General features: G+C 36.7%; 1 long non-coding RNA gene across 4 annotated transcripts in view; it reads left to right on the top strand.

Annotated features, from left to right (window-relative positions):
- Positions 1 to 21295, top strand: part of LOC102154401 — a 78707-nt gene that overhangs the window by 30631 nt on the left and 26781 nt on the right. Inside the window, exon 1 of one of the 4 annotated variants that reach the window (XR_005381027.1) lies at positions 9584 to 9648. The exons of the other annotated variants lie outside the window; for them this stretch is intronic. This is a non-coding gene — a long non-coding RNA (uncharacterized LOC102154401). Of the gene's footprint in view, positions 1 to 9583; positions 9649 to 21295 lie in introns of those variants that run through there. 4 annotated transcript variants of the gene reach the window in all.

The following is a 21295-nucleotide window of genomic DNA, read 5'->3' as shown; positions in this document are numbered from 1 at the left end:
TTCTGTAGAAGCCGGCACTGATATATCACTCTTGAAAGGTGTTAATTTGGTTCTCCAGCTCTGATTTGTTTAGTAGAACATATTAATTGCTTGGTGGACAGAACTAAACCATTTTAGGCTTCAAAAAATTGGAAGCTTTCAAAAATAAATAGCTTGATCATTGTAGAACATTCATTCTGATTATAGTAGCTTATTTGATCAAAGACAGTATAAGTTTATTCTCAGATTTTTTAACAATTGCTTTTAAAATAGGATTTGATACTGATACAGTTCAAATGAAATACATCTTCCTTCAACAGCTAAATCAAAATGGTAGGAATAAAATATTGTTGCTCTACCCCTGAGGGCATTATCTCATGAAAGTGTAGCAGTCAGAAAGAAGGAAGATGTTTTGGCCCAGACTGTACATCAACTGAATATTAGAATGATTAATTCTTAATATTGATACCTGCCATTTATTGAATTTTTACCTATTATGTGCTTTCCAGGACCTTCTGGGTCTTTACATGCCTTAACTCATTTAATCCCCAAAAGATGCACCAATAAATATAATTCTTATAATATAAGTGAAGGGACTGTCAGCTAGGAAGGTATGCTTTGCCAGATGTCAGATATAACAAGTGGCAGGTCTCTCTGATTTCCAAATCTGTGCTTTCAACCCCATGACTTCACCATCTTTAAATCACTCCACCTTTCTCGTAGAATCTCCAACTCACTGTCGAGCATTTCTGCTATCCAGCAAATTAGGACAAGATTTTAAAATAACTAAAAATATTGGGATGTAGGAAATGCTCTGTACCTGTTTTCAGCTTTACTGAGGTATAATTGACAAAAATTTTATATATTTTAAGTGTACAATGTGATACTTTGATATACATGTTCATTGTGAAAGGATTCCCACCATTGAATTAATTAGTATATCTCTGAGCTCACATATTGACATTTGTTTTTATTTATTTATTTTTTTAGTGAGAACACTTAAGTTCTACCCTCTTAGAAAATTTCAATTAAATAATACAAAATTATCAACTTTAGTCATTATGTTATACATTAGATCCTCAGATCTTACTCATTTTATAACTGAACTCTCTTACCAACCTCTATTTCCCTCACTCCCAACCCCTGATAACCACATTTTCCTTTCTGTTTCTTTGAGTTTGACTTTCTTTTTTTTTAAGGTTTCACATATAAATGATACCATGCAGTATTTGTTTTTCTTTATCTGGATTACTTCACTTAGCATAATGCCCTCTAGATTCATCCACATTGCAACTGGTAGGCTTTAGCCTTATTTTTTAAGACTGAATAATAATCCATTGTGAGGAGATATATATATATCACATTTTCCTTATCCATTCATATGTCTGCAAGTACTTAGGGTATTTCCATACCTTCGTTATTGTAAATAATGCTTCAGTGAAATAATGCCTCAGTGTAAATAATGCATCTTTGAGACAGTTTTGTTTCCTTTGGGTATATTCCCAGACATGGAGTTGCTGGATCATACATTAGTTCTATTTTTAATTTCTTGAGGTAATTCAATACTGCTTTCCATAGTGGCTATACCAGTTTACATTCCTATCAACAATGTATAAGTGTTCTTTTTTCTCCACATCCTTGCCAGTATTTGTTATCTTTTGTCTTTTTGATAGTAGATATCTGAGTAAGTTTGAGGTGATATCTCATTGTGGTTTTGATTTGCATTTCCCTGATGATTGGTGGTATTCAGCTTTTAATTTACCTGTTGGTCATCAATATGTTGTCTTTGGAAAAATGTCTATTCAGGTCCTTTGCTCATTTTTAAACTTGGCTATTTTATTTCTATTTTTTATTTTTTGCTATTGAGTTACATGAATTACTGGTATATTTTGGATATCAATCCCTTATTGGATATGTAGTTTGCAGATATTTTATCCCTTTTCATAGGTTGCTTTTTTTGTTGATGGTTTATTTTGTTGTGCATAAGCTTTTTAGTTTGATGTAGTCCTACTTTAGTTTTTATTTTGTTGCTTTTGGTGTCAAATACAAAAAAATTGTTAAGACTAATGTCAAGGAGCATACCCCTTATGCTTTCCTATAGGATTTTGACAGTTTCAGATATTACTTTCAAAGCTTTTATCCATTTTGATTTTTGTTTATGATATAACATAGGGATCTAGTTTCATTCTTTGGCATGTGGATATTCAGTTTTCCCAGTACCATTTACTGAAGAGACTGTCCTTTCCCTATTGTATAATAGAGTATCTTGGTTGGCAGCTTCTTGTTTTTCATTTTTTAAAATTTCAGCACTAAATATATCATTCTACTTGTAAGATTTCTGCTGAAAAAAACGTGGATTGTCTTATTAGGGTTCCCTTTGTGTGTAACAAGTTGCTTTTCTCTTGCTACTTTTAAGATTCTCCCTTCATCTTTGATCGTAATGTGTCTTGGTGTGGGTCTATTTAGATTTACTTTTTTTGGTACTCTTTGGGCTTCCTGAATCTGGATATCTGTTTTTTTTTCTCCATGTTAGGAAGTTTTTAGCCATTATTTCTTTCAATAAGCTCTTTGCCCTTTTCTCTCTCTCTTCTTTCTGGGACCTCTATAATGTGTATATTCATCTGCTTGATAGTATCCCATTAGTCCCTTCAACTATCTTCACTTTCTTAAAAAAAAAATTATTTATTTATTTATTTATGATAGTCACACACACACAGAGAGAGAGAGAGAGAGAGGCAGAGACATAGGCAGAGGGAGAAGCAGGCTCCATGCACCGGGAGCCCGATGTGGGATTCGATCCCGGGTCTCCAGGATCGCGCCCTGGGCCAAAGGCAGGCACTAAATCGCTGCGCCACCCAGGGATCCCTATATTCACTTATTAAAATTCTTCTCAATTTTTGCTCTATTAATGGATGAATTCCACTGTTCTGTCTTTGAGTTCACTCATCCTTTCTTCTGCTTGACTTACTCGGCTTTTGAACCCCTCTGTTAAAATTTTCAGTTTGATTATTCCATTTTACAGCTCTCTGGTTTTTTTTGTTTTATTTTGTTTTATATTTCTTATATTTCGTCTTTGTTGAATTTCTCATTTGGTTCATATATTGCTCTCCTAGCATCTTTAATACTGTTATTTCAAATTTCTATCTGGTAAATCACGTATCTCTGTTTCACCAAGATGAGTTTCTGGAGATGTATTTTATTCTTTTGTTTGGAACATATTCCCCTGTTTATTTTCTTTGACTCTCTGTGTTGGCTTATGCACATTAGATAAAATAGCCACTTCTCCTAGTCTTGTCAGACTGGTCTTGTATAGATGAACCTCATCAATCAACCTTGCCTGGGCTGGTTGTCTTTCAAACCTTTGTGATTGTTCACCTTGCTGTCTTTGTTCTTAGTTGCTCCCAGTAGTTGAGGATATGCTAAGACCCATCAATATCCTAAAGGGGATATTTGCAGGCGGATTAAAAACTGGACCTTCAGGCAGCAGCTAGGAAAGTAGTTAAGCCCCTTCCATGGAAAAACTGGGAGGTAGGCATTTTTGCCTACTCCCTCTGTACTGAACCTGGGTGTATAGCCTCAGGGTTGGTGCTTCTACGCCAGTTTAAAAACTGGCTTTTTGTTTGCCATCGTCATGTGAGACTTGTGAATGCAAGCCCACTGGCTATCAAAGCTAGATGATTTGGAGTCTCAGCCTTTAGGTGATAGCCATAAAAGTTCAGACACTCAATATGTGGATAAACTCCTTCCAGGGAGACACTGATGACTTGGTTTTATTGTTGGAGTGAGCTGGAGGAAAGCAGGGGAAGTGTCCGCCAGTTTTTCAGACTCCAGCCAAGATCTCAGTCCACCCCTAAATGCATGCTATTAGAAGTCGAATCCTCAAGCCACAACTTTTGAAGTATATAGTCAAATCCCTTCCAGTGAAAGACTGGGAGAGGAGTGTTTTATGTGCTACTTCTGCCCTGGGGGGATAGCCATGGGGAATACTCACATGCCAATTAAGAACTGCTACATTTTTTTGCTCCAGTCTTATGGAACTTGTGGATGCAAGCCCCACTGGCTTTCAGAGCTAATTGTTTTTGGGGTGTGTCCCTTCACCCTTTAAGGGGAAGCTGGCAGTTGGAAGGTTTGCTTCTGATTGTGTAGTGCTGTGCTGGGGTGGGGTTTATGGTAAGAGTATGTTTCAGACTTTCCTACTTTCAGATGTTAACGTGTAGAAGTCACTTAGTTTCTGGTTTTTGTCTCAGAGAGAATTGTTCCATATATAGCTGTACATTGGAGGAGGGAAGTTCAGAGGCCTCCTGTACTTCCATTTTGGTCCCTCCTGCCAAATGATCTATATCTTGATCTGGATGAGGTTCCTTGCATATGGAATTATATAAAACTGCATTGAGCTATACACTTTGAACTTGTGTGTTTTGCTGTACCTTAATAAAAATTAAAAACAAAATACTACTAATTTGATGTGTTAAGCATATTATTTATTTAACATTGATTAGCTATACACCCTGTGTTTGGCTAGCCAGGCCTATAGTGAGATATTTCTCAAAGCCTGACCATCTAAGGGATGAAATTGTCCACTCTGAGTACTAGAGGGGAGGTATGAATTCAGGAAGTTACAGCTCTGGTTTGTTCTTGTTGACTTGAGGCTAGGATTCATTATGTTCCTGCTTCTTTTCTTCTCTTCTCTTCTCTTTTCTTTTTTCTTTTCTTTTCTTTTCTTTTTTCTTTTCTTTTTCTTTTTTTCTTTCTTCTTTCTTTCTTTCTTTCTTTCTTTCTTTCTTTCTTTCTTTCTTTCTTTCTTTCTTTTTCTTCTGGGAAATAGGTTGATATGAGACTCATATTCAGAGTGACTCTAAATTCTTTATTTCTGTAGTGTCCTATCTCAACAAAGAAGATACAATTTCTATTAAAAAAGAAATTAAAAGGAATATGTTCCTTTTGTATTTTCTTCATCCTGCCTCAGTAATCTGCACTCAGTCTGATAAACTCAAGGACTTGCCTTTCGTAGCAAGGGAAAAGGAGTGCTAGATGGAGTGGAGTGTTATTCAGCATTTCTTCTTTCCCAGTATGAGAAAATTCAGACATAACAAATTGAAAGTACAAAATTGTCAAGATTATGCACTTTACAAAATAATTTATGGCTCTATAAATATTTGGATCTCTAGAGTAATTGCATATTTGAATGATTATAAATCCCTTGACAGACTGGTGGCCAAAAAACTGTGAGGTTGAAGATTTAGCAGTCGCTGTTAATTGAAATTTAAACATGAAGACAATAAAGTATCTCTGAATGAAAATATCCTTAAATGGGAAAGTATGACTTATTTTATAAATATTTCAATTTTCACTCAATTTTTGGGAATCTGTTCTTTTAAGGGAGTTATAAATGTATTGTGAAACATTATAAGAAGAACCAAGTATTCTTTTTTAAATTCTAATTTCTACTGTTATAAGTTAATCTTACAAATCTCTAATTAATATAATAATAAATAACTTCCATTTATTGAATACACACTATTGGTCAGGCTCTGCTGACACATTTCATCTAAGTTTTCTCAATCCTCTGAAGTCTCTTGAGGTAGACTTTATTATGCATTTAATGGTTGCTGATTCTGAAATTCTTCAAAATGTTAATATGTTTTCTGAATCACTAAAGAAAAGTGAAATTAGTTACAATTCTATTGTTATGTAATTTTTATATTGTGACTTAGAAAATTATTGAAGAATTGCATGAAATAGTTCTTTGTTAGGCAGAATACTGGATTAACAAGAGAGAAAGTATGGAGTACAGTGGGCCTCCATGATCAATGCCATGGTCTGAGTTCTAGATTGCCACAGGGCAAGATAAGTAACCTCTGTGCTGTAGTTACTTGTTAGTTGAGGGTAATGTTTACCTTCTCTACTTCATAGAGGTGTTCTGATGGTACAATAAATTAATATGTCTATGGCTTTTATAACAGTGCCCATACAAAGTCATCTCAATAAATGCTAGTTATTATTGTTATTCCATTACCTGAAAATACCAGTTAATGGCAAGTTGATGAGGTTTGTTAATGCATGGGATATTATTTGTTCTTTTAAGAGGGACCAAGAATTTGAGGATAGTATAAGGACACATGAATGATATAAAGATATGAATCAGGAAAGTATTACTTAGTTACATTTTGATTTGTTAAACATCAAGTTACACTTGATGGCTGGATCTGTTGTCTATTTTCCCTCCCTCCCTCCCTTCGCACCTTCCTTTCTTTCTTTTCTTTCTTTCTTTCTTTCTTTCTTTCTTTCTTTCTTTCTTTCTTTCTTTCTTTCTTTCTTTCTTTCTTGGAAGTAGGGAAAAGAAAGGAGGGAACTAGAATGTTGAACACCATAGTTGTAATACAACTATAAAATGAAAAAAATGATTTGTAGTCCAGATCAGATTTTTTTATTGTCTTAAATAGTAGACAAACTTGGTACACATAAATTTGCCTCTGAACTTCATTTGTAAATGGGATATTGATCATTTTAAAACCATTTAGGATTTAATCAAAATAGTGAATAATTCATGTTTGTGATGCAGTTAGAGGATCATGAATGCCTTTGCCTAAAAAAAGCAAAAATGTAGAATTCTAGTAAATATAAAAAGTCCCATTTATTTACAAATTAATCACTTATATGGGTCCGTTTTCATCCTCTAAAGACCAAAAGAGTAATATTTTCTCTCTTGGTTTGGCACAATAGAAGAATGTGTTATTCAAAATTCTAGTTGTGTAAGTTAGGAGAAAAAGTGACATTTATCATTTAATTAGTACTTTTGACTCAGGATCCAAAATTACAGTCCAAGTTTCCTAATAAGCTGAAGAATGCGAGCAAATGATAACATCTTGCTATTAATAATAAAAAAAAAAACCTAAGGGATATCGGCAGCTTGTATTCTCATTTAATTATTAGTATGATATTTTTCTTGTATGTTTACATTAATATACAGTAGCCTTTCTGATGTTTCATATAACAGACTAAAGCTATAGCTTAAAAACTATTGTAAAATATTGGCTATTATTTCTTTGTCCAGCTTTTTTTGACGGGGGACAATATTAGTGTCTCCAAATCTCCTTTAAGATTAAAAAAATCATGATTCTATGACTATTGCGTATGTGCAAGGTATCTGTTTAAAGTAGGAGAGAGGATGAGTTAAATGGTGTTGAGGCTGGTGATTGGTATTTGGGTCACGTATTTCAGAAGGGAGATAAAGTCTGAAGAAATTATTAAGGATTCTTGTCTGGGTGCTATTTTGGAAAACATAAATAAATTAAATAAATAAAAAATACATCTGTAAGATTAGTTGAATTCCAAGAATTTTTAATTTAAAAGACTTGAGAGCTTTTTTTTTTTTCTTTTTGGTCACAGTTCATGTGGTGCTTTTTAGGATAAGGCAGAGTGAGATAGTCCCTGCGTGTACTTTAGTGCCAACGTAAGCCATGTAAAACAGCAGTAAACGCTATTAGAATTTCAGAGAATAACCTAATGCCTAACCACATTGGTTGTACTTGGTTTAATAATCTCTATTATTTTATTTTGTGATTTCTAAGTGTTTTAACCACAGAATTAAAAAAAAATTTTTGCTTAAGTAATCTCTATACTCCACATGGAGCTTAAACTCATAACTCTGAGATGAGTTGCATACTCTTCTGACTGAGCCAGCCAGGCACGTTCCACCAGTTGCCTTAAGACTCACATTTTCTCCCTGAACTTTGAATTGCCTCCTCTTTTCTTTTTCATATCTGGCTTTGTAGCTAACTCTTAACTCCCCAGTGCCCCATTTCTGCTAAGTGCTGTAAAACTGAGAAATAAGATTTAAGTTAGATATTTAGAGACTATGTATTATAGGCCAAATGTTTAACGCAGGCATTGGTTAGGGGTAACAAAGATCCCCCAAACCTCAGTAGATTAAATCGGAATAAAAAAAAGATTGCTTCTGGGTTGCAGAGGCTCTACATTTAGTTTCCTTACACTTATCTTATGATTCTACTGATCAGTATGATGCTTCAAAATTTACTATGGAGAAAGTATAGAGATGAAAGTGCCATTCTAGCAATTAAATACTCTAGCTCAGAAATGATACATTCCCACAGCTCATTGGCTAGAACTATTTGCACAGCCCCATATAAGTACAGTGGTGGTAGGGAAGTGTAATTTTCACATATTTCAAAAGCAGAGCAGAGCTGGGTTTGAGTGAATCCTGGATGTCTCTACCTCACCATTCTTAATTTTTAATAATATTGTAAATTCACAACAGTAAATTTTAGGATGACATATCTATGCCCAAAACATATACACAATATGTTTTACTGACCCATGTTTGATACAACAGATGCCTTAAATGGATTTTGTTTTGGAGCTGGATTTGCACTGATCTAGTTACATTCTACACATTTGTAATTTATTACATCAGTTCTGATCAAGGGATAAATCTGCGAGGTGAGCAACTTCAGCTGGGAATAGTCAGCAGCCTGAAGTTAGTTGCCCACCTGAGAAATGAACCAGTTCTTGGTTTCATTTGGATTATGTTCTAATGAAATGTACCCACCCCTTGCCCTAGCCTAATCTCAGAAATTTCAAGATGTCATGTGACATGAGTTGAGTCCCCCAACCTTCCTTCTTACTGAAGTGAGGAGAAGAAAACTTCTTACAGTTTTCTACACTTTTCATGTAAAGAGAGTGAGGTAGATTGATGGCTGGGAGATGATGTCTGGCTGTCCAGAGAATGGTATGAGCATTTACTCCTGGTGTCTGAATCCACAATATGGAATTTATAGATTGGAGAGAATCTTGCTGGCAAATGGAAGTTTTGCTCTTCTAATTTTTTTATAACTTTTGGGGTATAATAAAGGTCATCCAATTTTTCAGATTCATCCATCTAAACTTTTTTGGTCCATCTGTTTTTGTCCTGGCACACACAGTAGTAAATTCTTCATTTCAGAGCTGGTTCACTGCTCTTCCAGAACAGAGAAAAGAGAGCACTCAGAATTATTATTAATTTCTAAATAAAATGGGCCAGGTCTTATGCTCTCCTAAAAATGGAAACAGTTTTTTTTTTCACAAACCATACAGGGGGTAAGATTTTAGTGCGGTTTGTGGGAGAGTGGCTGTCAAACTCTTTGTATGAAAAGGCAATTAACTGTTTTTAAGCTGGCAATGGTGCCCTGGAGAAGGGGGAGGAATGGGAGATGAGAGGGTCAGGTTCTGATTCCCTTCGGCAGTCCATGTGGCTCTTTCCTGGCAGAGCGCCCCTTGATGTCAAAGTGAGCTGTGCGCGCCAGGAATGAGGCAGTGTGAGCAGAATTAGATACCAGGTCTGAACGGTGGCATTTTTCTCCCCCCCCCCCCGCCATTTTTCTTTTCTTTTTTTCTTTTCTTTTCTTTCTTTTTTTTTTTTTTTTTACAATACTGGTTCTCAAAATAAAGGAACTTTGCTTTCTGTACAGAGTAAATCTTGCAAAGTTATTTTGACATGCTGCATTAAGCCCTAGGGGACAGTATTTTTGGATATGGAGCTGAGTGCAAAGTTGAAGTTGAAAAGGGACAAATGGAACTAGGGTTTCTATTATTAACACTTGGCTGAGTTGGAGCCTTAGCCTTAAATTTGGTAAGTTCAGCTGGTCATTTGGAGCCAGCAGGAGAAGCAAGGTCAGTGACTCTCTAGATACTTGTTTTTGTCTTTGCCATCAACCCACTTTGTGTCCTTGGAGGAGACTCTTCAAATCAAGTTCTTCATTTATGAAGTCAGAGTGGGTAGGGGTACAAAAGGAGCCCGGAAAAATGCAATATTTAATCAAGCCTTTATAATGCTTTGGTTATGTGGTATACATTGTACTGTGCCTAATAAATGATTTTTAATCAGGAGGATGCTTATGAAAGGGCTGAGGAAATATGGTAATTAGCACTATGGGACCAGATATAATTAAGTACAAATGGTGCTTCAAGGTCATCTGGTCCTAACATTTGCTTCATAGCAGGAGTAATTCCAACCATCATATTGAGTCCTTTCATTTGATTCTGCTGATCAGACTCTCTTGCTATTGGGATGAGGAATGTGTGTGTTTGTGATTTAATATTGTGCTATACTATACTATATATAGCTGTATTTTTAAGGTCTTACCCTGTACCAGGCATTGTGCAATAAATGCTTTGTGGATATTAATTCATTTGATTGTCACAACAGCTTTATGAGTAGAATTTAAAAAGAGACACAATGTTTACTGTTCCTGTAATAAATTACTGATTATAATAAAAAATTGAAATAATTTCAGACTTAACAGAAAAGTTGCAAGAGTAGTACAAAGAATTTTTTTCTCAAACTATTTGAGAGCAAGTTGCTGACATGATGCTCCATAATCCTGAATGTCATGTGTACTACAATGACACCCATGCCTTGAAACTCACAGACCCAGTCAAGTCCGCCATCCTTTATAGTGAAGGGATTCAATCCGGGATCGAATGTTGCACTTAATGGTCATGTCTTTATAGATTCTTTTAGTCTGGAACAGTTCCTCATTCTTTTCTTGAGTTTTGTGATCTTGACACTTGTAAAGATTTTAGGCTACGTATTTTTTTTTAATATTTTATTTATTCATGAGAGAGAGAGAGAGAGAGAGAGAGAGGCAGAGACACAGGTAGAGGGAGAAGCAGGCTCCATGCAGGGAGCCTGATGTGGGACTCCATCCCAGGTCTCCAGGATCATGCCCTGGGCTGAAGGCAGGTGCTAATTCGCTGAGCCAACCTGGCTGCCCTAGCTACTTATTTTGTAGGATGCCCATTATTTTGTATTTGTCTAATAATTGTTCATGATTAGATTCAAACTACACTTTTTAAAGAAGGAATGTAACAGAATTGATGCTGTGTTCATTGTATTCTATCAGATAGTACACAATTTTATTTGTCTCATTGCCAGTAATAACCTTGATCCCTTGATTAAAATACTGCCAGGCCCATCATAGAGTTATTCTGTATCTCCTTCATAATAATTATTTTGTGGGAAAGTACTTTGAGACTACATAAATATTCCATTCCTCATCAAACTTTCACCCACTACTTTTAACATTCTTTGATTTCTTGGGTGAATTAATTACTACTCTCATGGTTACCAAATGATGATTTTCTGGTTGTATAATTCCCCTCACGTTCATCAGATGGCATCCCATTGTAAGGAAAAGCTTTCTCATCTATGTATGTAAGTATGTATGTATTATGTATGTCAGGATAGACTCATGGATTCTCATTTAATGGTTTATAATCTATTGCTATCATTATTTATTTTGACACTCATACGGTTCCAAATTGGGCTGTGGGAGCCTCTTTAAACTGGCTTCTATGTCCTTTTGATGTATGCCTATCACTCTGTAAACACTTCTTTAATATCTGAGACAACAAGATGCTGCAGGCTCAGCTTGTACTTTCCCTGCCTCAGCCCTGGAATCAGTCATTTCTGCAGGGCCCTGGGTTCCTTTTAGCAGAGAATAAATAGTATGTAGTGATCAGGATCTGGGTGCTAGATGTGCTCATTACTATTGAGGTCTCAGGTGGTTAGACCCTCTCAGTTCAGAGCTAGGGAGTTTGTGTGTGTGTATGTATATATATACATATACATATACATATACATATACATATACATATACGTATACATATATACACACAGATACTAGACTTGTTTCTCTAAGTATTTATCTATAATGAAAGTCTTGAGTTTACATCAACACTTAAAATTGGATTTCATCAACATAGCATTTATTATAGTTTTCTTCCTGGCTCCCTTTATCCTCTGTATGTTTACATATTTTCCCAGTCTCCCTTGTGTGTATAAATCTTGCCAATCACCATATCCCCCTGCTCCACCCCTACTTTACTCTTTTCAATATAATGTCTTTTAAATTATTTTATTTTATTTTATTGAGAGATTGAGTGCATACATGAGCAGTGGGGAGAGGCAGAGGGAGAGGGAGAGAGAATCTTAAGTAGGCTCCAGACCCAGTGTGGAGCCTGTTGCAGAGCTCAATCTCACAACCCTGAGATCATGACCTGAGCTGAAATCAGGAGTCAGATGCTTAACCGACGGAGTCACCCATATGCCCCCAAATCTAATTCCTTTTAGATTAAATTATTCATAAAGGGAAAGAAGGAAGAAAAATTGCTAATTTTTTATTTAATGCCAGTGCTGGTAGAGTTTGTTACTAATTCTTTCTTTGGTTTTCATTGAAAAATGTTATCTCTACCATGTATGAGAAATAAGTTATATTTCCTCCTTGCATATCCATGTTAATGTAATCAGATTGCTCTAATTAGGATGCTTATCTACATGTAGCAGAGACCCCAAATAATGGTAGTTCAGATAAGAGAATTTTTTTCCAAGTTTTTAATTTTTTAAAAATAACACTAAACATTTATTGGTTGGGCACTGTTAATAAGTGCCTTATATAAGTGCACAGTCTTGATAACTCTAGCTTTTTAAGCAAATTCAGATACAAGTATTACCTACTTTAAACACCAGAACTGTCCTTCATGGTTTGCTTGTATCACTTTATATAAATTATGGCTCATTTTGGCTCAGTAGTGCTACCTCACTTAAATTGACATTTTATAAAGATAAAAGACAAGCATATTCATCAAATGTTAATTTTGCACAACAGCTACATTTTATATAACTTAGCCTGACAAAACTGTGGACTGTGAGTTTTCTGTGTCAAGTAGCATTTTGTGTGTGTGGTATTTTTCTGTGGTTCATCAAATTGTGGTTATAAGATGCAGAATCATATAGCAACAGGATCCCAAACTGAGAAGGGGTGGAGCAGTTCAGAGGAGGCCAAACTCAGAGGAAAAAGCTCCTGGACTCTAAACATATTGCTGCAAATGCTTATGTATGCTTTTTATGTAAAATGACTTTATTAATTGAGACCACATCCTGTGCCTGTCTGCTTATTGTGACATAACCAGATCACCTGATAGAATTGTTTCCTAACATAAAGGTTTTCAGATTCATGGAAATATGAAATCTGGCTTGATAGTCAACTAATTTCGATGCTAGTCTTGAAATTTTTGTCATGAGAATTTCCTTTGATTTTTCTGTGCTCATTTCCACCTTGCAAAATGGAAGCAACAGTACCAGCTTACACTTTTTGTTCAAGTATGATTTATGGCAGATACAAGAGATACCAGAGATTGTGTAGTCTACAGTTTTCCAGCTTTTTGAAAGCAATAGGTCTCTTTTTTCTAGAGTCTGCACGTTAGAGCCTTTTTTAATAGCTATAGTTAAAAGGTTAGGGCAAATCTATTTTGCTAATAACACACTCAGGCTTGGGGCCTGAGGCCTGGCCACTTTGGCTTCAGTTTTCCTTCGGAACTCCTGAGGTCTGCAGAGTACAGTTTGAAAGCCCCTGAGCTAATCCACCTCACCCCCATTTTATAGTTGAGAAAAACCCAGACCCAGATGTAAAATGACTTATCAGGAGTTGGACAGAGCATTTGCATTAGAGCTAAGATCCAATTGCTGGTCTTTTGATTCTCAACCAAGTATTCCTTCCATTTAACTAAGTTTTATTGTTATTTTCTATATTTACTCTTTTTAGAAAGCTCTGGAATTTGATTATTATCTGTATGTAGATGACATCATGCTTTTTAATCTATTCTTTTTTTTTAATTAAGATTTATTTATTTATTTGAGAGAGAGAATGAAGGCATGCAGAAGTGTGGGGAGAGGCAGGGTAGAGAGAATCTTCAAGCATTTCCCTGCCGAGTGTGAGGGTGCCCCACCCTAGGGCTTGCTCCCACCACCCATGGGATCATGGTCCCAGCCAAAACCAAGACTCAGACACTTAACCGAATGAGCCACCCAGGTATTCCTCTATCATTCTTTTCTATTCTCTTTGCTGAAGTACATATCCATTTTTTTTTGTCACAAGAATGCTCATTCTTGATTGAATTGCTGCCACCCAAAATAATATGGCAAAGAGCTTTGTAGTTATAGCTGCTCAATAGTAAGCTTCCTAGTTCAAAACACTATTCCCATTCTTTTTTCTGTTACTAATATTTAAGGTGATATTTGATGCCTCCTTTTCCTTTACTATCCACTCATTTACAATATCTTTAAATTTTTTTTTTTAATTTTTATTTATTTACTTATGATAGTCACAGAGAGAGAGAGAGGCAGAGACACAGGCAGAGGGAGAAGCAGGCTCCATGCACCGGGAGCCTGACGTGGGATTCGATCCCGGGTCTCCAGGATCGCGCCCTGGGCCAAAGGCAGGCGCCAAACTGCTGCGCCACCCAGGGATCCCCATTTACAATATCTAAGTTACCATAAATTATGTCAGATAAACAAATTGGATGTTGTACTTTTTTCTAACAACAAACTAAAACTGAATATCAGCTACATGACCTTCTTGTATTGCACAATGAGAATACAGATGAATAAGACATAAGAGGCAGTCTTCCCTCTTCCTTTCCCTCCTTTCTACCTTCAGTTGTTGTCTTGAATTCACAAACTAATGGGAAAGTGAGGTCCCAATAATAGAGCCGAAGTCAACTGGACCATGAGATCTTTCTCACATGAGTCTTTTATTCCTGATTTTACTCATTCCGTGATTTGTGGGTTTCAGTTAGAATGGTTCATCAACCATGCTTTCACATTACATTCTTTGTCAATCTTTTTTGCTTTTATTATCCAGTGAATCAAAAACCAAGTACAGATGTGAGTACTTAAAGACCTTTCATTATGTTTCTGCCACCCCTTCCATCCCAATAAGAGCATGTGCCTTCTATCCCCTTCTTCCTTCCCTCTGTCCCTTAACCAGACTCTCCTGTCAAGTCCTGCTTTCTTCTTAAAAGAAACTTTTTAGTTATCCCCACCTCTTGAATCAGTGGTACTGATATATTTTCCATCATGCTTTGTCTGGAAACATTGGTTTGTACATCTACCAACCTGAATCCTTTCTGATCTTCAAAGAAACATTCAAAATAAATTCTGCAGAAAGCTTTTATTAATCCAGTTCTACCTACCTCCACTAATAATCTTGTCAATGCCCAAGTTTCCATAGACACATTGGGAAGTAATATGACCTTTTATTTAAAGATTTGTACTGCTGAGTCTTTAATATTTTTTATATTGATGGAGGTTGAAAAAATACCCCTGTGAAATTATTGTATTTTGTGCAAGGATATTGATTGGGGAATTTTTCACAATATTATAGTTATAAACTTTGTGAATTATGTGACTGATCATGTTTTTTTTCTTTTTTGCATTAGCTGCCAGGAAGCTCAGAAGAAAATGTGTGGCTAATCAGAAAGTGGTTAGAATTTCACAGCATTTGCTGCTTTTTTTTTTTTAAACCCCAGTGGGTTTACCATTATTTTTTTTGCCCTATTACCCTTTGCCTCCTAATTTTCTTTGTATTTTTGTTTAATCTCACCATAAATAATTTTTTGTACATGTAAACCACCTTAATCCACTTTTGGAAAAAGGTATAACAAAACAAAGCATGATTGCTTCTTAAGCTATAGATTTAAATAGCTAAATGGAAAGCAAGACTGTAATTCTTGACATTCTGTGTGGCTTCAACTCAAGTGTAGGACTCCAGTGTGCACTTAGATATATTGGCCAAAGAGCCAAAGAGAAGACATTTCAAATTCAAAGTAATATTATTTATTTGGGAAGATTTTAGAAAATTTTTGGAAAGTGTGTAAGGAAGCTGCTTGTTTCTGTTTGGAGCTTTGATTTTTATGTTTTTTCTTTCAAAATCTACTTTAAATGATACATTTCCTCTGGAAGAACTAGTTGTAAAACTTATAAAGTTGTATTGGATGATCAATAGACAAATTTGCTTTTGAAGTTGGCTTATATGTATGCATTATCTAAAACCTGCTTACCAGTGCTATAATCTGTGCTGTTGTAAATTCAAGTGTGATGTCTCATGATGTTAAAGAAACTGCAGTTGGAAAAGTGGATGTGTTCTGTTGATGCTAATCAAAGTGACAAATAGTGTTTCACTGGAAAAAGCAGCTGGTAAGCAAAAATTTTAGGAAGTGATTAGGAAACTGGAGACAAAAAACAAACAAACAAAAAACAACCAAAAAACAAAAACACCCAGGCCCTTGGTCAACCAACAAGCACTTATGGAGCATACATGGTATGTAAGGAGTTTCTTTCTCACATGTGATTTATAGCAAATAAATTATATCAGATGGTATCTCTAAGAGGATTTTCTACATTGGCATGCCCAAAAGCAACTGGAAATAATGACTTTAATTATTCAGTAAATGATAGGCATTAAAAAATCTAACCTTATCCAATGAAAACTATTTGAAGCCAATGAAAAAAGTTATCAGTATCCCATAAGCTCTGCTCTTAGACTGCAGATCCTGGGTTCTGGAAGTATGCTGCCCAGTGAGCACTGCCAAAAAAATTATTTTTGGAACCCTCAGCTGTTTTAAGGGATATAGAAAAATTTTCAGCTAATATAAAAGAGAGAGAGAGAGATCATGATGATGGTGATGATGATGATGGTAACATAAAGTCACCCACCATTTCTATAGACTTGCTCTGTGCCAGACACAGTGTTCAGCAGTGTAATTTGTTATCTCATTTAATCCTAACAACAACTCTTTGAGGTGGGTTTTATTATTTTCATATTTACAGATGAGGAAATAAAAGATTAGGGAGTTTAATTGACAGGATAGGCTAACTGCTCTTAATACCTGAAGATTGTGTTGTTGTGTAACACAGTCAAGGTCTATTTCTCTTCAATGAAATGAAGGCCTAGGAGAGGACTGCTCTATTCCATGCAGCCTTTTGAGTGCATGTTCTTTTCATCTAGTAGCTGTGCCATCCTGAGGGTTCCAGGGTCCACTCCTGGATCCTCTGCACCTGGCTGGGAGCTGAGATTAGTCAATGTGTGGAGGACGAGTGCTTCTTTTTAACTGCTGCATCTGGGGGTGACACACATCACTTTCACTCATATTTCCTGGACAAAGACCCACCAAATTTCAAGGGAACCTGATACTTATGTGGTTCCAGAAAGAAGAAAAAACAGATACAATGAACATCTAGCTGGGGTTTCTAACAAGAGATTGTACCGAAGTCATATGGCTGCTAAGGAATACAGCTGAGATATAGACTCAGTGCTTTCCCCCTTCAGGAAAACATACTACAGGAACCCATAAGGCAAATATCCTTGTAGTCAAGGGACAAAATTATGCTGTTGAGCTTAAGATTTATTTATGTTATATTTGAACTAAGGAAGGGACCTAAATATATAGGTTAAGTTTATTGCTGCTAAGAGGAGAACATTAATTGCTTCTGTGAAATGGGCTTGAAAAGGTCCAATGGGATTTTAAGAGTCTGACAGTCTATTAAATAATAATGAACTCTAAGACCCCCTGCTATATTAGTGGCAGAAGGCATTTAATAGAGAACATTTGGCTGGATTCATTCACAAGGAGATACATGTCTCCTATGATAATTCACTCACGAACAGTAAGAGAAATAGGTAGATTTTGTTAAGGACAAAAATTTTATGCAGTCACAAATGATATAAGAAATGGGTAGATTTTAACAAAACCACAAAATAGTTATGTCTTGTTTTATTTATTTTTTAAGATTTTATTTATTTATTCACGAGAGACACACACACAGAGAGAGAGAGAGAGAGAGAGAGGCAGAGACACCGGCAGAGGGAGAAGCAGGCTCCATGCAGGGAGCCCGATGTGGGACTCGATCCGGTGTCTCTAGGATCAGGCCCCGGGCTGAAGGCGGCGCTAAACCACTGAGTCACCTGGGCTGCCCTGTGTTTTAAATAAATCCATGTGTGTACTGGGTTGGATCAAATGAAAAGGCCAATATGTGATTATTTTTGACCTACAGAAAGGCCATTCACATGGTTTAACCTAATACTTCTAGGAATTAAATGTCTACATTAACTGCTAATCTACAGTAGATACATTATTTCATAGTGCAAGCTCAGTGCCTATCAAATAGTCTTATTTTGCCCATAGGAAATTCCAAGTTAAAATGACCCTCAGATATTCTAAATAGGGAGACTGCCCAGCCTCTGTTGGCCAGGGCAGTAAGTAGCATTCTTCATGAACGGGTTAGACCAGGACCTCTTGAGGTGGGACTGTGCTTGCCCCTCCTTACATTTCTATGTTCTCACTGTTCCAAAAAGTGCCCTACTTCATTCACTTTAGTCAGTTTGGGTTTTTTTTTTTTTTTTTTTGAAAGGAGCTTTTAAGTGTAAATGTTTAGAAGGGAAATTGTCCAATGAATCACTATCAAATAATAACACCTTTGTTTGCTAGCACAGTATAAGGCTGCCACATCCTCAGACAGGAAATAGAGAAGTTTTTTGAAGAGGAGTGATGTGTTAGAAGTTTCGGGCTTCAGGGGATCCCTGGGTGGCGCAGCGGTTTGGCGCCTGCCTTTGGCCCGGCGCGTTCCTGGAGACCCAGGATCGAGTCCCACGTCGGGCTCCCGGTGCATGGAGCCTGCTTCTCCCTCTGCCTGTGTCTCTGCCTCTCTCTCTCTCACACAGTCTGTGTGACTATCATAAATAAAAAAAATAAAAATAAAAAAGAAGTTTCGGGCTTCAGAAGCACTAGGCCGACCTCAGTTTGAGGATGCTGTGTAACTGCTGTGATTGAGGATCAGAGTTACTGGATGGAAAAGGGTATAGAGAAAGGGAACTGAAGTGATGTTGGAGATAAGTTCAGCTCGGTAACAGTTTTGTGCAGGGCTGATTTTACAATGACTGTGATGTCTGCAGAAGAACTTACTTTCTGTCTCTTCTGTACCTACTGATTCTGAAAATCTCCTATTGGTTATAAAAAATTTCTGAAGTGTGGTATACTAATAGTCCCAGCCTGAATAGCTGAAATGACGTCTACTTCTAACTCCCAAGAAAATAAAAAAGCTGCATGGAAAGAGGTAAAGTATCTGGCAAGGAGCGGTTAGGAAGGTAAATGTTTTTTGGCCACATTTCCTGTGTTTTCTTGATTCATGTTTTCTCTTCTGTTGTCCTCAAACTGTTCTCTTTTGCCCACCACTCAGCTTTTCCTTTTATTGCTCTAAAATCAATGTTATGAATGATATTGGGACCTCTTAATGTTTGAGTGCTCAGTCCTTGACATCTTTTATTATTCTATTTTTGTTCCCTTGGGAATCTCATTAAGTCTCATGGCTTTAAATATAAGCTTAAGAGTCTCAAACTTATATATCCATTTTGGATTTCCCACCCCTATCTTCTGACTGGAATATCTGACTTGAGTGTCTTTCTCCATTGTCTAGTAGATATGTCAAATGCAATGCAAACTACATTTCTAACTTTCTGCTAGGCTGTTCTACACATTGCCTTCCCCTTCTCTGTGGATGGCAATTCCATCTTTCTGGTGGCTCAGGCCAAAAATCTTGGAAAACATAGTATTCTCTCTCTCTCTCTCTCTCTTTCTCATATTCCACATCTGTCAAAATGTCATTGATGTCACATTAAAAAATTAAAAACTCTATGCCCAGAGTTATATTGAGACAATATAATATAATCTGTTTTCTGTGTTACTGCAGTGGGCTCCTAACTGGTCCCCAGTTTTTCTTTCCACCCATTTCCAGCACCCCAGCCAGAATGGTCAAACCTCATCTCTGCCCAGTGAAGTGCTCCCTATGGCTGAAGTTCACACATTGGCCCTAAGGCCCTGTGGCCAACTCTACCTCACTCACCTCCATGATATCTCATAACTCATCCTTTTCTTGTCTTTCTCTCACTCCACTATAGCCATATGGATTTTCTGATGTTCCATGATCAGGATGGACACAAGCTTAGCTTAGGGTCTTTCTGCTGGATGTTCCCTCTGCCCCTAGATATACACATAGAAACTCCCTCACCACCTGTAAGTTTTTGCTAACATTTCATCTTTTCAATGAAGCCTACTCTGGCTACTTTGAAGAAAGCTGTAACTCTTCTTCCTGTCCTGACTCTACAGATCTGTTCAGCTTTACTGTTTTCCATAATATGTACCACCTTCCAATATTATATGCTAATATATTATTTCATGTAATTTACCTTTTTATTTAAGCTTTTGTAATCTGTCTCTTTTTTTAATAATAAATTTTTTATTGGTGTTCAATTTACCAACATGCAGAATAACAACCAGTGCTCATCCCATCAAGTGCCCCCTTCAGTGCCCGTCACCCATTCACCCCCACCCCCCGCCCTCCTCCCCTTCCACCACCCCTAGTTCGTTTCCCAAAGTTAGGAGTCTTTATGTTGTGTCTCCTTTTCTGATATTTCCCACACATTTCTTCTCCCTTCCCTTCTATTCCCTTTCACTATTATTTATATCCCCCAAATGAATGAGAACATATAATGTTTGTCCTTCTCCGATTGACTTATTTAACTCAGCATAATACCCTCCAGTTCCATCCACGTTGAAGCAAATGGTGGGTATTTGTCATTTCTAATGGCTGAGTAATATTCCATTGTATACATAAACCACATCTTTATCCATTCATCTTTCGATGGACACCGAGGCTCCTTCCACAGTTTGGCTATTGTAGCCATTGCTGCTATAAACATCGGGGTGCAGGTGTCCCGGCATTTCATTGCATCTGAATCTTTGGGGAAAATTCCCAACAGTGCAATTGCAAGGTTGTAGGGCAGGTCTATTTTTAACTCTTTGAGGAACCTCCACACAGTTTTCCAGAGTGGCTGCACCAGTTCACATTCCCACCTACAGTGCAAGAGGGTTCCCTTTTCTCTGCATCCTCTCCAGCATTTGTGGTTTCCTGCCTTGTTAATTTTCCCCATTCTCACTGGTGTGAGGTGGTATCTCATTGTGGTTTTGATTTGTATTTCCCTGATGGCAAGTGATGCAGAGCATTTTCTCATGTGCATGTTGGCCATGTCTATGTCTTCCTCTGTGAGATTTCTCTTCATGTCTTTTGCCCATTTCATGATTGGATTGTTTGTTTCTTTGGTGTTGAGTTTAATAAGTTCTTTATAGATCTTGGAAACTAGCCCTTTATCTGATACGTCATTTGCAAATATCTTCTCCCATTCTGTAGGTTGTCTTTTAGTTTTGTTGACTGTATCTTTTGCTGTGCAAAAGCTTCTTATCTTGATGAAGTCCCAATAGTTCATTTTTGCTTTTGTTTCTCTTGCCTTTGTGGATGTATCTTGCAAGAAGTTACTGTGGCTGAGTTCAAAAAGGGTGTTGCCTGTGTTCTCCTCTAGGATTTTGATGGAATCTTGTCTCACATTTAGATCTTTCATCCATTTTGAGTTTATCTTTGTGTATGGTG

The sequence above is a fragment of the Canis lupus genome, chromosome 29 (genome assembly GCF_011100685.1).
Source record: "Canis lupus familiaris isolate Mischka breed German Shepherd chromosome 29, alternate assembly UU_Cfam_GSD_1.0, whole genome shotgun sequence".
Classification (NCBI taxonomy): Eukaryota; Metazoa; Chordata; class Mammalia; order Carnivora; family Canidae; genus Canis; species Canis lupus.
Note: the sequence above shows the minus strand (reverse complement) of the source record. Positions and strands in the feature narration are given on the sequence as shown.